The following is a 15,181-nucleotide window of genomic DNA, read 5'->3' as shown; positions in this document are numbered from 1 at the left end:
AAGGTCAACTATTTAAAATATGTAAATATGTGTGTTTGTGGCCTGTTCGACTGCAGATCCCTCAGAGTTTGCTAAATCTTTGATGAATGACTGAATGATGAATGAAAGAATGTTTCTGTTCCAACTTGAAGATAACTGCGCACCTCACTTATATTAGAATCTAATTCGTCTACATTTTGGAAGGTTTTTTTGGGAGGAGGGTCATTGAGTCACGAGGAGAAAAAATATCATCCACAAAGTCATCTCCAGCAATCTGACACCAGGCCATCAAGTCAAAGTCCACTTTCTCTTCAAAATATGAAAAATTTGATTTGCCTGTCATTTGGTTTCTAAGAGTGTAGCTTTTTTTTTTTTTTTTTTTAAATAGGGATTACAAGGAAAGAAGAACTGCACAAGGATATATTTTCACTGCCAATGAATCATCTTTGGCCTTACTTTTCTTCCACCTGTATCTAATTATTAAGCCAAAACCCTTCCCTGCCAATATACTAATTGCTTTAGGTGACAAGTCTGTTAAGTGATTCCTGCCCAACTTGACTACTCTTCAGAAAAACAAAAAGGGATATAAAATTAAGTTAAAAGCTACCAGAACAGATGTAGATGTTACATAGCATTCAAGTCTGATATAATACTCAAGGTCCGTACTACCCATATATTGCTTATTACTTCGTTTAAGTTATCACCCATATCATTTATCCTACTCTGCATCAAAGCTTACTGTTTGAAAGATAATTTCTGTAAGTTTATTGCTTAGAATTCATGGTCTCAGCTTCTAATTAGTGAATATCCCTAAATAGTTTTGTCATTGATCTACACTTTCAGGATTTTACTAACTGCTCCCTATCTCTTTCAGGTTCCTCTTGAAATCTGTTAAAAATGCAAAGACTTTGTCTGACTTCATGATTCATAATTCTGAAAACTAAATAAATTTGTTTGCCTTCTGATATACCTTTTAATCTAAGTAATGTTCGCACTAAAAGACAGAACCAAGACTTCACACTCTCTAAATGTAGTCTTACAAAGAGTCTTGCAACAGTGCACTACTTTGAAATATTATTTCAAATGTACATCATAGTCTTAATATGTATTTAATTGTCTTAGATTTTCATTTATTTTCTAGAATTATATTAAGTTCTTTTATTAATATTTTATCCTCTTTTTCCCATTAAGACTGATCTTTCTTTCACAGTTTAGCTTCACTCTTTAACTATGCTCGTAGTTAACCTGACTTACAAGTACATACCATCTACCCAGAATTCAAGGAACAGATTACAATTTACCTGGAATTAAATTGAACACTCAAGGTGTTTATAATTGAATACCATAAAATATACTCAAATACATTCTTATTTTCTTATTTCCCAAAAACTTTCCTATTTTCACTCCTCGGTAAGTGGCATACTGAAATTGTAGTAATTTTTCCTCTCCTACAACAAATTAAACCATTTAAGCAAATGGTGGAGAGGGCTAGCTGAAGGGTGTATGTGAATAAATATTTATTGAGCACCTACGTATATGTCTTCCATTTTAAGCCTTGAAGAATTAGATATAATTCCCATGACTCCTTACAGATGAGAAAGCTGATGTTCAAAAATTTCAAGAAAATTGTTCAAGTGGCAGATTGTTAACCCACAGCAGTCAAGATGTGAATACACTGCTGTCTGATCCCCAAATCCATATACTTTATATGATACAATACTGATCCCGATAACGACACTACTACTAATAAAAAGTTTTTAGTTTTTATGCTCATTATGTGCCTGCATATAATGATCCTACAAACTTCAAATACAATTATCTCATTCAGTCCTCAGAAATATTCTGTCAAATTGAGACATCAGGACTAATTTAGACTGGGAAGTTAGAGGAGACCTTGCTGAAAAAATAATATTTAAGCTGAGTCGTAAAGCATTATTAGGATTTAGCCAATTGAAGACTGAAGAAAACTGGGAGAAATACATTCCAGGGAGAAAATGCTGTGTAAAACTATTTAACAATCCATATGACACTGATGTGGCCAGAGTGTAAAATTTTTTACTGTCCTACATATCCTAATTTGCTGTTATCTGCAAAACTATTTAAAAAAAAAAAAGCCAAATTATGTGGGGTAATTTATTTTGGCAAAGTTACATATTTTTCCTTTACTTATTAATATGTATATTAAGGATTGTTTTTTTATTTTTAATAGGATGCTCAGTGAAATGTGTAGTAAAGCTTAGTAAATTTTATCTTCTTTTTATAATGAGAAAAAGTACACTTGCTGAATTTCGGCCCATCTCAGTCTTTACCAAGCTGTTAAATCCTCACAAAGACCTTTCTTTGTCTTTTGCTTACTTTTGAGCCCTGGGATGTGAACTATTTGAGACAAGTCTTTGTAGGAGATGATGGCTTAATTATCTTATCTGCTTCCTTTTTACCTTCCCCAACCTCTCTCCCAGTCTCTTGGCTGTTACTCTCTACTCTGTTCCTTCTGTGACTAAATGTGAAGCTTTAATTTAGGCCATTGGTAATACCAATGCACCTACTGCTAAGTTGTCACTTATATCTCCAGGTTGTTCTGCTCTTTCTCTAGCTGGCTATTTTCCACAAAAATCTGGCTGTTTCAGCTGGATGTTTTGATTCATTGGCCATCCATATAATACTAAAAGTAAAAATGATTTTCTAATTATTGCTTCGATCATGGGTGTATAGATTGTTATTTAAAGTCATACACCTCCCAAATCATACTTGATTGGAGGTAGAAATGAAGCTAAGTGTCCCCCAAAAGTAAGAGCCTTGATTCATGTGTCTTTGTATGTCTAATATCTATCAAATATTTATAATGTGGTTGAGCTGATTTATGTTTTTATTTCAGTTAATATCATTTGATATCCATAATTACTAAATGATTCTATGACCACTTTGTAGGGCACATCATGACATGGTCTATGTCAGAGTAAAATAAATGGTAGGATTAGGAGAGGTATAAAACACTAAGACAGAATAAAAATGTTCCTAGGGATTCTAGGCCATAGAGCTAAAAATCTGTAGATAATGAATCCCCTAAATTTTCAAAATTTGCGAAGTTTCCAAAAATATATTTTAAGTGCTTAAAAATGTAAAGCAATTCATGTGGCATAAAATAGTTTTTACAGCTTTAATAATACCTATCGATTTATTGTTGACAAGATTTTATTTAGTCTTCTTAGCTGCATTTACATGAATATTCTATTTGTGGAACAATAAAAATCATAAGGTAGATTAGCCTTCTTATAAATATATTTAATATTTGCGAATGCATATTTCATAACCTATGTATAACCAAAATTTTTGCATAACATTGGCACACCAAATCTGATATATTCATTAGAAATATAAAATTGAAGAGACAGATTCCAGTACAAGATGGAGACATAGGAAGCTCCTGAACTCACCTCCTTCCATGAACACACCAAATCTACAGCTACACATGGAAAAATTCCCTCTGAAAGAAATCCAAAAACGAGCTGAGCAACTCCTACACGTCTGGTGAACGAGAAAATACCCACATCAAAACAGGTAGGAAAAGCTGAAACACATTCTCCTCATAAACCCCACCCCTGGCACAGTGACATACAATTGAGAGGGAACTTACAACTCCCAGCTTCAACTTGAGGAGGGAAGGATCTGAATTCAAGATCTAGCACCCCAGCATTTAAGACTTCCACGGCTAAACACCTAGCTGTGAAAGCCAACGGGACTTGCAGCCACATGTCCCACAGGACTAGAGAAAAGAAAGAAACAGCTCTTAGCTGGCTCTCAAGGATCCACCATGGCTATCCACCCCCAGGGCTCAGCACAGACAGAGTAGACGAAATGCCCATCTCCCAGCCTTTCCCTCAAAGAGGCCTTTTTGCTTATTTTAAAAGCTGCAGTCTGAGGGTCAAACTTCTTATTTAGCAGGCATCTAGGAATAAACTACGATCCTCCCCAGGGACCAGGAAGCCAGCAGATGCTATCTCTATAGTCCCCCTGTAGCCCATTCCAAATCACCAACATCTCCCAGGAAGGAGCTTGTACACACATCTGGCACCCAGACTTTTGAGGCTGCTACCCAGGGGAGGTACACCTTGATTGCCTGGCTCTGATGGCCGGTGGAGCTTGCCCTTGTGGGTCCCATGAAGTGTAGCAAAAAAAGAAACAGTTCTTATCCGGATATTCCCCCAGGATTCAGCACAGGAGCAGACAAACTCCCAGCTCCCAGTCTTTCCCTGAAAGAGGTCTACATGCATACTTTAAAATCTGCTGCCTGAGGACCCAGCATCCAATCTGCTGACTGAGATCCTTCCCTTTGGGACTCTGACAGGTCCTGGCACATCCTCAACTACTGGGAGCCACTAAGACAAAGAAGGCAGCTTGGACAATCACAAAGGTTTGAGAGACAACCAAGAGCTAGGGCCGGGCTGAACGATAAGGTTCATCTCCTACATGAGACCACTCCATGAAGACTGGGAGAGCTGGCTGTTTTATCTAGTGCACAGAAACCAATGCAGAAAGTCAAGCAAAATGAAGAAACAGAAATATGTTCCAAACAAAAGAACAAGATAAAAATCCAGAAACAGACCTTAATGAAACAGAGATAAGTGATTTACCTGAGACAGCATTCAAAAATAACGGTCATTAAAGATGTTCACCGAGGTCAGGAGAACAATGCATGAACAAAGTGAGAATTTCAACAAAGAAATAGAAAATATAAGAAAATATAAATATAAAATCAAAGAGGAAAGCTCCAATACCACTGCATCAAATCGAAATGCCAGTTTTGGTTACCCATTACAACTGGTATAAAATTAAGTCAGATATGCTACTTGAGAATTTGGCAAATTACAATGTAAGTGGTTACATTTAGATTCCAAGAAAATAATATCCAAAAACGTCTGAAAAAAGCAGAAGTGGTTGAAACAACCCTATGTCAGAGGAAATGCTAAAATGTTGATTTCTAACAAGGAGAAATTAGAAAATATTGCTGTGGTAGCTGACTGCAGAAAGATTTAGCATGAAAAGGCAAGACAATCAAAGTAGAAAAAAGGAAGTGAGAAAACCTAAAAATACTACATAATAAACTGTCATTAGTACTTTAACTTATATCCTCCATAAATATGCTCATATGATAAAAAGATCACACATTAAGTAGGATAAAAATGCTGAAAACACTAAAAATAGACAAGTAAAATAAATTAGAAAATGACACGAGGAATATCTCAGTAAATTTTGACTACTAATTATTATAAATGATGAATTAAGGTTGATATGCTGTTTGGGAATCTGGGAAAAGAATCCTTGGGATAATAGAAAAAAGCATAAAAATAGGATTATAGAAATTGTCTTTAGAGATTATTTAACAATAATCAGTGTAAAATAACATATTCCCCTACGACATTCTGAATTTTTTTTACTACTGATCACAAAATATATTTTTCTCAGTATCACGTTATTTAACACAAATTGTGGTAATCAAAATCAATATTTTGGTAGCACATTTTTTTTTTTGGAAACTGGTAAATTGGTCATTATGTGAATTGGTCTGCTCTCATGCTGAGCTAATCCCCCTTTGTATTGTTGCGTATGTATAACAGCTTAAATGGAATACACACATTGCTGTTAATCCAAGTGGTAATATGTTTTACTCTTTTTCCAGGCTCTATTCTATTAGCAGACATGGAAAAATAAACACTGTAGGTCAACAGTCACAAATGACAAAGAGAAATGATCGCTGAGCTGTTTTTGCTTTCCAGTGAGGTCACAAGCTGTGAAAGAAAAAGCATAACATTAGTATTAAGTAAATTGTTTCTAATGGCTCTGCTCTTGCTGAATAGTTGTCATAAAGAAACTTCTATCAACTGATTGACATGGTGATGGCTCATCCCATGAGTCCCCTGGACTGTGACCCTTCAGGAACACAGAGCCTGAACAGATACAAACATAAAGAGACTGCTACGATGGAAGGTGGAAAGTACCTGGGAGAGAGGATATGAGAACACGGAGGAGGTGAAATTACCCCAGGCTACCCACTGACGTCATAGAGAAGACTTCCTGGAGAAAAACGATGCCTGAGCTATTACAACTCCTATGAAAAAAAAATATTGTGATAAAGTATTCAGAGCAAGTTTTTTTTTTTCTTTTTACTTTTATGAGTTTTAGAGAACTAGGTATAGAGATAGATAAATAAAAAATCTTAATATGCCACTGTAATAATAATACCTTCTTTGTATTCCTGAAATCTAAAAGGCCCTGAAAAATCAAAAATTATTTTTATTTTATTTTTCACTAAGATTGGTTTGAATACATTTGGCAGCAAAATCTGAACTCAATAGACGTGTTCGTTGGACAAATCTTAATGTGCTTGATGATGGAATATTTGTCTAGAACCCACCAAGAGTATTACATAATTATTGGATATGCATCATATTTCCTTTATAAGTATTTTTCAAGTCTGAGTTTTGGCAGCAAATGTTTATGATAAAAGATTGTGGATTTGCATGATACCACAGCATCCTGCTTCAAAGCACCCTTTGTCATTTTTATCTTCCACCAAAATGTTTTCTCAAATGTGCTGAAGCATGTTGGTCTCAAACTAACTTTCCAGTCCACAGAATTCCTAAATTACTCGGAGACTAATTCAAATGAAATATCACAAACATTACTATCTGAGGATCTTTTTATTGCAAATCATTAGCCCTGAGTTGTGACTGTTGTAGTAAGAGACATAAAAAAGAATTTAAAACTTCATTCTAAGAATAAATCTTCCACCCAGAGAAATATGCTCAACCAAGAAAGGTCCAGGACATTAATGTGAACATTTAACCAAGGCCTCTTGGTCTTTTTCCTTTGTTTACTGCATAGCCTCGCATAGGCTACATTCTTTACATACTTCTCAGTATCTGAATTAATATGTGGCTCATGAAAGCAGAAGGTGTGAACCCTGGATGTACTGGGTGTATACATGTTAAAATTAACGATTGACTGTTTTCTGGGAAAAAAATATTGCTTCCCTATAAGAGTGGTACCTTTTGTAGGCAAATAAACTGCTTCATGAATTGAAACATAATCACCTAGACATCTTCTTTTCTCTTTTCAGTCTGGGGTAATTGAGATTCATACATAATGATTTGGGGATTTTGTTATATGAAGATTAGGGGCAGAGAGGTCTGTGTGTGTGTGTGAGGAAGATTGGCCCTGAGCTAACATGTCGCCAATCCTCTTCTTTCTGCTGAGGAAGGTTGGCCCTGAGCTAACATCTGTACCCACCTTCCTCTCTTTTGTATGTGGGATGCGGCTACAGCATGGCTTGACGGGCGGTGCCTTGGTCCCAGGATTCAAAACTGGGAACCCTGGGCTGTCAAATGGAGTGCAAACTTAACCACTACACCACTAGGCCGGCCCCCAGAGAGGTCTTTTGACATCAATACTTTCAGTGGAAAAGGCACAACTTCCTCTTGCCTCTAACTCAGGAAGCAATACAGGGCAGGCACACGTATAGAGTAGCTCACAAGATCATTTGCTTAAGACCTAATCAAAAGACTTCACCATTGTAAAACGGATAGAGAATATCCCAAAGATTCAGACACAAATGGGCTTTATAAAGCTTCAAAATATATTAAAAAAATAATTGGGTCAAAAGTGACAATTATAGAAAATTTTGCCCTTAGTTCCTAGCTTCCTTATTCTTCAAGCCTGTAGGAACCAGAGCCTTTGTTCACACCACACCTTGTTTTCCCTGGAAATGCATTTAAAAAAATAAATCAAAGCCTCAACGATTGAGGCTTGACTATATAGTTTGCCTCACAGTTTACACCATGATCCTTACCGATCTCTATGCATTGACACTTGATCACCCACCCCAGCTTGTTCTTCACTTTTATCCCTCACAAATCCATATGGTTTTGATTCCAAAATTCTTGATTCCTAGCTCTAGGCCTAATGCCAGCATCATCAAATGCCCATCTGGTGATTCTACGCATACTTTCACAAATACTGCGGTGTCTGAAAGTGGTATTTTCGGACTTTTTGTGATGTGTCACAACCACAGGTGTCTTCATCATGTGAATAATCAACATTACAAGAAATCCAATGATAAGAACTGCTGTGGCCAATCTTGGACATTATCGTAGTGGGTTTGAATGACATCTTCTCTTGAAGTGCTTTTTCCTAATGCTGAATGTTCCCCTCTTATCCTTGAATCTGAAGAAAAGTCCTGACACAACCCTCTGAGGACTTTACCCGGAGAGGGCTGTCAGATCTAACCTGCAGGTGTGAAGTGAGCACTTCCTGTACAGTGCTTGTCACCCACTTGCTGTCTCTGCACCGTGGGTTTAGCAGACAACAAGTTCCCCTCTGCATCTCTATCACTTACATTAGCATCTGTCAAATAAGCATTAGATATTTGCTAGATGAAAAAGGCATCATAAAAATATTTTTTAGAACCATATACTATTAAAGTCAAATGAAATCACAGATATGAGCTAATCCAAATTCTGAATTTCACAGAAAATAAAAAATTATCACATCTTAAAGGATTTGCAGGTTTCGCCTTTAATAACAGCTAAATCAGAGGTAATATCTAAAATCTCTAAATCTTAAATCTAGTGATTCCTTATAAAATGTTGACTGATTATTTTATTGGATTTAAATATCTTTTAAAGTTCTATTTTACAAACAATTCTTCCACTCAGAGTATGCTTTCTTTTTCTTATTCGTACAGCTATCAGGAAACCATTTTAAATCCATTTTCTGTCCCTTCCTTTAGTGCCCTAGTTTTCAGACCTGAGTTTGGGCCCTGTTAATGGGGATGCCCAACAAATTGCAATCATTTTTCTAAACTCCAGTATATTTTTATAGCTTACTTTTTCATGTTCTATAGGATTACAGTTCCCGTGATTGAATGGGAGCCCTTCTCTGAACATCAGCATGGGACTGTGATGGCAGCAGTCACTAGACCAATCAGATGTATATGTAATCTTCACATTGTTATTCTTTTATAAGCTATGCAAATCTCTGTGGCTAAATAACAACAATTTTATTATACCTAGTTTAGCTTTTTAACCCTTTTGATAAAATAATTACATATATGCATACAAATGTGTGTTTAAATATGTAATTTGCAATGCATAACAACATCTTTTGTGATGAATGGCATGACATTATTCCATGTATTTTAATTTCAGAGTAGAATAGTTTACCTGAAAACGATAACTACTGGAGAGTTTCACATATACTGAATAAGAAAAGAAAATGATAGGACCATAATTGGATAACTCCTCCTTTAGGATTTTCCTCTTAGTTTTAAAAGAGATATATACATGTAACTTTATGTATTATGTGATATTAATATGGTAGTTAAACCAGCATGGCCACAGATTAGGAGTGTATCATTATTCCTAAGGGTAAAGACCTCTTTTTATTGTCTTCTTCTAGCTATGTCTCAACTGAATTCATATTACCACATTTTCTCTTTATGGCTCTCCCTTGCCTTCTCGTTTTTCTTACATAGAAAGAAATATGAAGCTGCTTTTGTTTGTAAAGACATCTTAATAACTCTCATTTATGCATCTTACTTTCCTCCAAATTAATATTCATAAATCCCAAATCTAACTACTAGCAGTTCATTTCCATTACAATGAGTATAATCCTTTCATATTTGTCCTTCTCAATCATACTTTTTAAATCTTCTTTCTCCTTCCCATTCCCTCTGTATACCTATCCCTAGAAACAGTTTAAATTCCTTCTCATAAAACTTTTCTGTTTTCTTTCTGAAAACTTTTTTCAACCCCTACTGTGAGATTTGCCTTTTTCCCCTAAAACTTTTTAGTTTAAATTCATCTCATTTTTTACATGAACTTAACTGAAAAACGATTTGCCAAGCTCCTTGCAGCTCATCTTCTTCCTCTCTCTTTTCTAGTTCTCAATCAGGTTGTTTCATATTTCAGTCAAATATAGAAAACATTAACATTTATTGAGCTACAACTGTGTCCCTCATGCACCTGGGATGTAGACGTCTTCATTTTACAAAGAAAGTTTAAGTAATTTGAAACCTCAGAAAGATTAAGTTGTTTGTTCAAGTTCCAACAAATATCTAATGCTGAATATAGTAAGATAAAACTGTAACGTTATTCATATTTCTGTCTCTTTTTTATGTAAAAGTCTCAGTTTTTTAAGTTCCAACTAATATGATTTTCCGGCCTTTTTCTAAACTGGTCAAACTCTTCAGCATGCATTCCCATTAGTTGAGGCATTTTATAAACAATGAAGACATAATATATGACTCCTACTATGATCTGATCAGGATAGAAATAATTTCTTTCTTCACTAGTTTTGGACAATATAAATTTATTATATATTTACCATTTTTTCTCACCTTGCTCTGCTTAAGATTTGAAACAGATCTTATCAATTTTGTCTAATATATTGATCTTCTCAGTATATTGATATTTTGTCTAATATATTGATTATTTGCAGACTCAGAACATTGTTTCTTTAGATTAATTTTATGGGTAACTGAATTTTCTGGGTAATTTTATTATATAAATGATTATTAAGGCAGGTCTCCCTAGTCTTTTCCATACAGAATTGATTCATTAAACCCAAATATATAATCTTCTATTTAATGATATCTTTTCAGTTAAGTGTTGTATCCTAACATTTTAAACAAATTTGGTCAATCTGATTAATTTATTTTATAATATTTATTGAGAATTATGTGTGTCTCTTCTTAATCTAGAGAAAAATAACTGAAATAATTATAATTTTAATGTCATTTTTCCTTAAAGGATTTGAAATTCATCTTCCCTTGTAACTTTCATCTCCTGGTCTTCTGGAGTAAGAGATATATTGGAATTGAAGCAAAGGCAGATTTAAACATTCTTTCTGATTGCTCTTCTCAGGAAATGAGATTTCAGTGTGGATCTTTAGGACATTGCAGAGAGCCTCTAGTTAAATACACTTTTAGTTAACTTTAGGAGTAACCCTGATAGGACTGGCTACAATGACATTAAGTTTTATGAACGTCAGTAGCTTAGAGAGTCAGTTTGCCCAAGAACTAAATATGTAATGACTTTTAAAGAATCTTTAGAAATAGAACATGTATAAAATTCTGTACTGGTAATATGTCTTTATATAATACATTTGCTTTGGTGTGAAAATAAGGTTTAAACAAAGAGTATAATTACTGAGAAATTCAGTGAAAATGCAAGTATTGGGATCAGCATCCATAACTGTTTCTAGAAAATATTTGACTCAAATTTGTTCTTTTTTGTCTTGAGTAGATGGAATTGCAAGATTTAAAATAATTTGAAAGTTTATAGCATATGCTGGTAAAAGGCTAGAAAAAACATATAAAGTACAAACATAGAAATTCCATGTATAGTCAAATTACTTGTCAATAGAGAGGAGGAGAGGATTTAGTGGAGAAAACTATTTTATTTTAGGTGAGGAGGTGTGAGTAATTTTTATGCCCATTTTAATTATAGTCATTCATTTTTGAAAAGGGCAAAAATAAACTTTTATCAATTATAGTCATTATACACGTATTATAATAGAAATACCTAAATATTTCATTTAACTTTTTTATTTTCTGATTTCTCATATTCTTATCATTAATGTTCATCAACATATGCTTAAGCCATATACTTCATCAAATTTTTATCCTGTTTTAATCTTTTATAGATGATCGAAGTTATAATGATATCGCTCTCATTAATTTTATGATGATATTGTTTTCCTATAAATGATCAATAGCTGGCATTGAAAAAAGGTCCCTATTTTTTAAGACTTATTTATTTATTTTTTTGTGTGAGGAAGATCAGCCCTGAACTAACATCCGTGCTAATCCTCCTCTTTTTGCTGAGGAAGACCGGCTCTGAGCTAACATTTATTGCCAATCATCCTCCTTTTTTTTCCCCCAAAGCCCCAGTAGATAGTTGTATGTCATAGTTGCACATCCTTCTAGTTGCTGTATGTGGGACCCGGCCTCAGCATGGCCAGAGAAGCGGTGCGTCGGTGTGCGCCTGGGATCCGAACCCGGGCCTCCAGTAGTGGAGCATCCGCACTTAACTGCTAAGCCATGGGGCCGGCCCCTTAAGACTTATTTCATTGAATGTTATTTTATACGAGATACATAAGTGAGCCATGCATTTTCCTTAATCAGTAAATAAGAACCAGAATAGAATATAGTTGCTGTTTATATCTAGAGGAGACTGAAGCATTGGGGGTGCAAAAACTGCAATAGGAGGAGAGGGAGATTTAAAGCTGTGTTTGTCAAGCTTCATTATTTTTGATGTGCTATGTCAGAGTCAGGGTTAGAAGTGGCACTGAACTTCCAGTAGAACCTCCAATGAAAAGAAAAGCCAGGAGTGTGAAGTGGAAATCAGGAGAGAGTAGAAAAACAAAGGGAGAGAAGCTAAATCATTTGTTTTTCTAATAGAGAGAGTTTTCATACAAAATGTCATATATAAAATTGCTGAAGAAAATTATAGTGTTCTATTCATTTCTAAGACTTACATAAGTAGAAATGCAAGAAATGGGTTAAAATGTGGAGAAGCTACAGCAAAATACAGAGGAAACTCTACATCAAGGATAGATGTATTGATGTCTATTGCTATGTAGCAAATTACCCCAAAACTTAGTGGCTTAACAATGACAAACTTTTATTATCTCACAGTTTCTGTGGGTCAAGAATTCTCATTTGGGTAAATCTGCATCAAGGTTTCTCAGGAGGTTGCAGTCAAGCTGTTGACTATGGCTGCAGTCTCATGGGAAGGCTTGACTGGTGGTGGTGGTGGTGGAGAGGATGCTTCTAAACTTGTTCACATTATTGGTTTCAGTTTCTTGCCGTCTGTGCTTCTTCACTGTGCTGCTTCACGACGTCAACTGTTTTCTCCCAGGGTGAAAAATTTGAGAAACCGCAAGAGAGAAAGTGCCCAAGACAGATGTCATGGTCTTTTATAAACTAATCTCAGAAGGGACATCTCATCACTTCAGTTGTATTTTGTTCATTAAAATCTCTTCAATATGCCCAGCCTACATCCAAGAGGAGGGAACTAAACATGGTATAAATACCAGGAGGCAGGGATCATAGTGGGCTATCATACAGACTTCTTTCATGAGAGACATTAGTAAATATCTCTGAATTGTGCTGTAGGCAATCTAATCACTTAAACTAAGAGGAAAACCAAAGCTGGAGGAAGGAAATGAACATATTAATGTGGGTAGCACATAAGAGAATAATGAATATCAAAATAGAAAAACAAACAGAAAACTAAGTAGATTCAATCCAGTAATGTAATGGTTTGGGCACCTGAGATGAGAGCAGAAAATTTAGAGGTATTCCAAAGTAACTAATGAAAGGTGATCTCATTGTACACTCAGTGAGGCAATGAAAAAAAATTTTGGCAAAACAATAATACTTATGTTAAATGAAACAAGGCTTGAAAATGGAAGTAGGAAGACTGAATTAAAAACTAGAGTGGTACAAACTAGATATAACCAAGATGTTTATAAAGATTCTGATAAATAAGAAACTTGTCTCAAAAATGTGAATCAATAAAACATAGAATTTGGCAGTCAATTGGATGTGAGTTCTGAGAATCCCAGAACACTCTTATTTAAGAACACCAACCATGTATTGGGCTCTGATGATGTTCCAGGCATAGTTTTGAATATTTTCATTCTCTCATTTAATTAGAACATTAATTCAAATGAGTGTTACTATAGAAGGCATTGTGTTCAACTTCCTAACACCCACTATTACCCCAGTAGATTAATTTAAGCCAATTATCGTAACTCCAATCCCTTTGCTGACAGTCAGTTCAGAACTGGGTTAAGATCCATTTTTGGAGAATGATTCGTGAGAAGTCTGCTCTAGTCATCTGGAATGGTCTTTTTCTTTCCTAAGAGAGGGTCAGAAGGAAAAACAAGATGTCTCTTCTTCTTCTGGACTTTGTCATGTTTGCATATAATGCTGTAGAAAAGCTGTATCTTGTTATTAGCCAAAGGATAAAGTCAACACCAAAGATAGCAAATCTTTTCTAATTATTAAAGCTCTAGTAATACTTTCAGGATAAACTCATTCTAAGATAAAAACATCTCTTGAATTCTCAATTTTGCCAAAACCCAGAATTTTTATTTAAAAGTTATTTTTCTTTTCTTCTTGTTTTCACTATTTCTAGAAGGAAGAATATTGAATAGAATCCCAGATTATTAACAGTTTTTTTCTCTTTTCTTGTAAGACAGAAAAATTATGTTACATCCCTTTAACCTCTAAGTTGAGAAAGAAATGCAAAAACGGAAAGACAGTAGATTGGGGGTATGAAATTAACAACTTGGCATCTGTAGCAGATATCTACTTACTGCCAAACATTTACCCAAAGAAAAACATTCTTTGCTGTCAAATTTTATTAGAGTTTTCACTGAACAAGGAAAAGGTCTCTCAGGAATATTTCTTGTTTGACAAGAAATGAACAGTGTCATTTTGCTTTCTGTCTGTGGGAAGACAAAAATAAACACTTATTTCAGTAATTGTGGTATCTTCAGAGTTCAGGCATTCTGCCTATCAAAAATAAATTGTGGGATATGGTATAGCATCAAGTAACAACTGCTGCTACCCACCACTAATTCCTTAGTATTACTATAAGAGGCAAAATACTGAGCTGGGGGAATATTGGGAAGCCAATTCTGATGGCAAAGTGGGAATGAATGTAAATAGTGTGTTTCCTGTAGCACTTCTCAGAGCTTTGATGGTACAGAGCTGTGCACTGAGATTCAGTCTCTGGAGAATTTAAACTGTCATCTCTCCAAACACTATCACTAGTGGCCCTTATGTTTGCTGTTCAGCTGGTGATTGTTTAACTTCGGATTACTTTCAACCATTCAGCAAATACTTATTTGATGTCTACTATGTGCAAATTATTGCAATAGATGTAGCTTAGTTCCCGGAATTTCACATTTTGCTGTCCTACATTTCATCCTCAACTTATTTTATGTTATCTAATAGACACACTCATTTTTGACAATGACAATGCACAGATCTAGACTACGGCAAGGGGAGTTAGAATTTAACTTTAAATTCTCTAGTTCAAAGGCTACGTGGACTCTAAATAGCACATACCCTCCAACTAATAGGGATAAATATCATGGTTATTGAAAATATTATACTAGACATTTTAATATA

Source organism: Diceros bicornis, chromosome 6, assembly GCF_020826845.1.
Source record: "Diceros bicornis minor isolate mBicDic1 chromosome 6, mDicBic1.mat.cur, whole genome shotgun sequence".
In the NCBI taxonomy this organism is placed as follows: domain Eukaryota; kingdom Metazoa; phylum Chordata; class Mammalia; order Perissodactyla; family Rhinocerotidae; genus Diceros; species Diceros bicornis.
The sequence above is the reverse complement of the archived record's forward strand: the minus strand, read 5'-3'. Positions refer to the sequence as shown.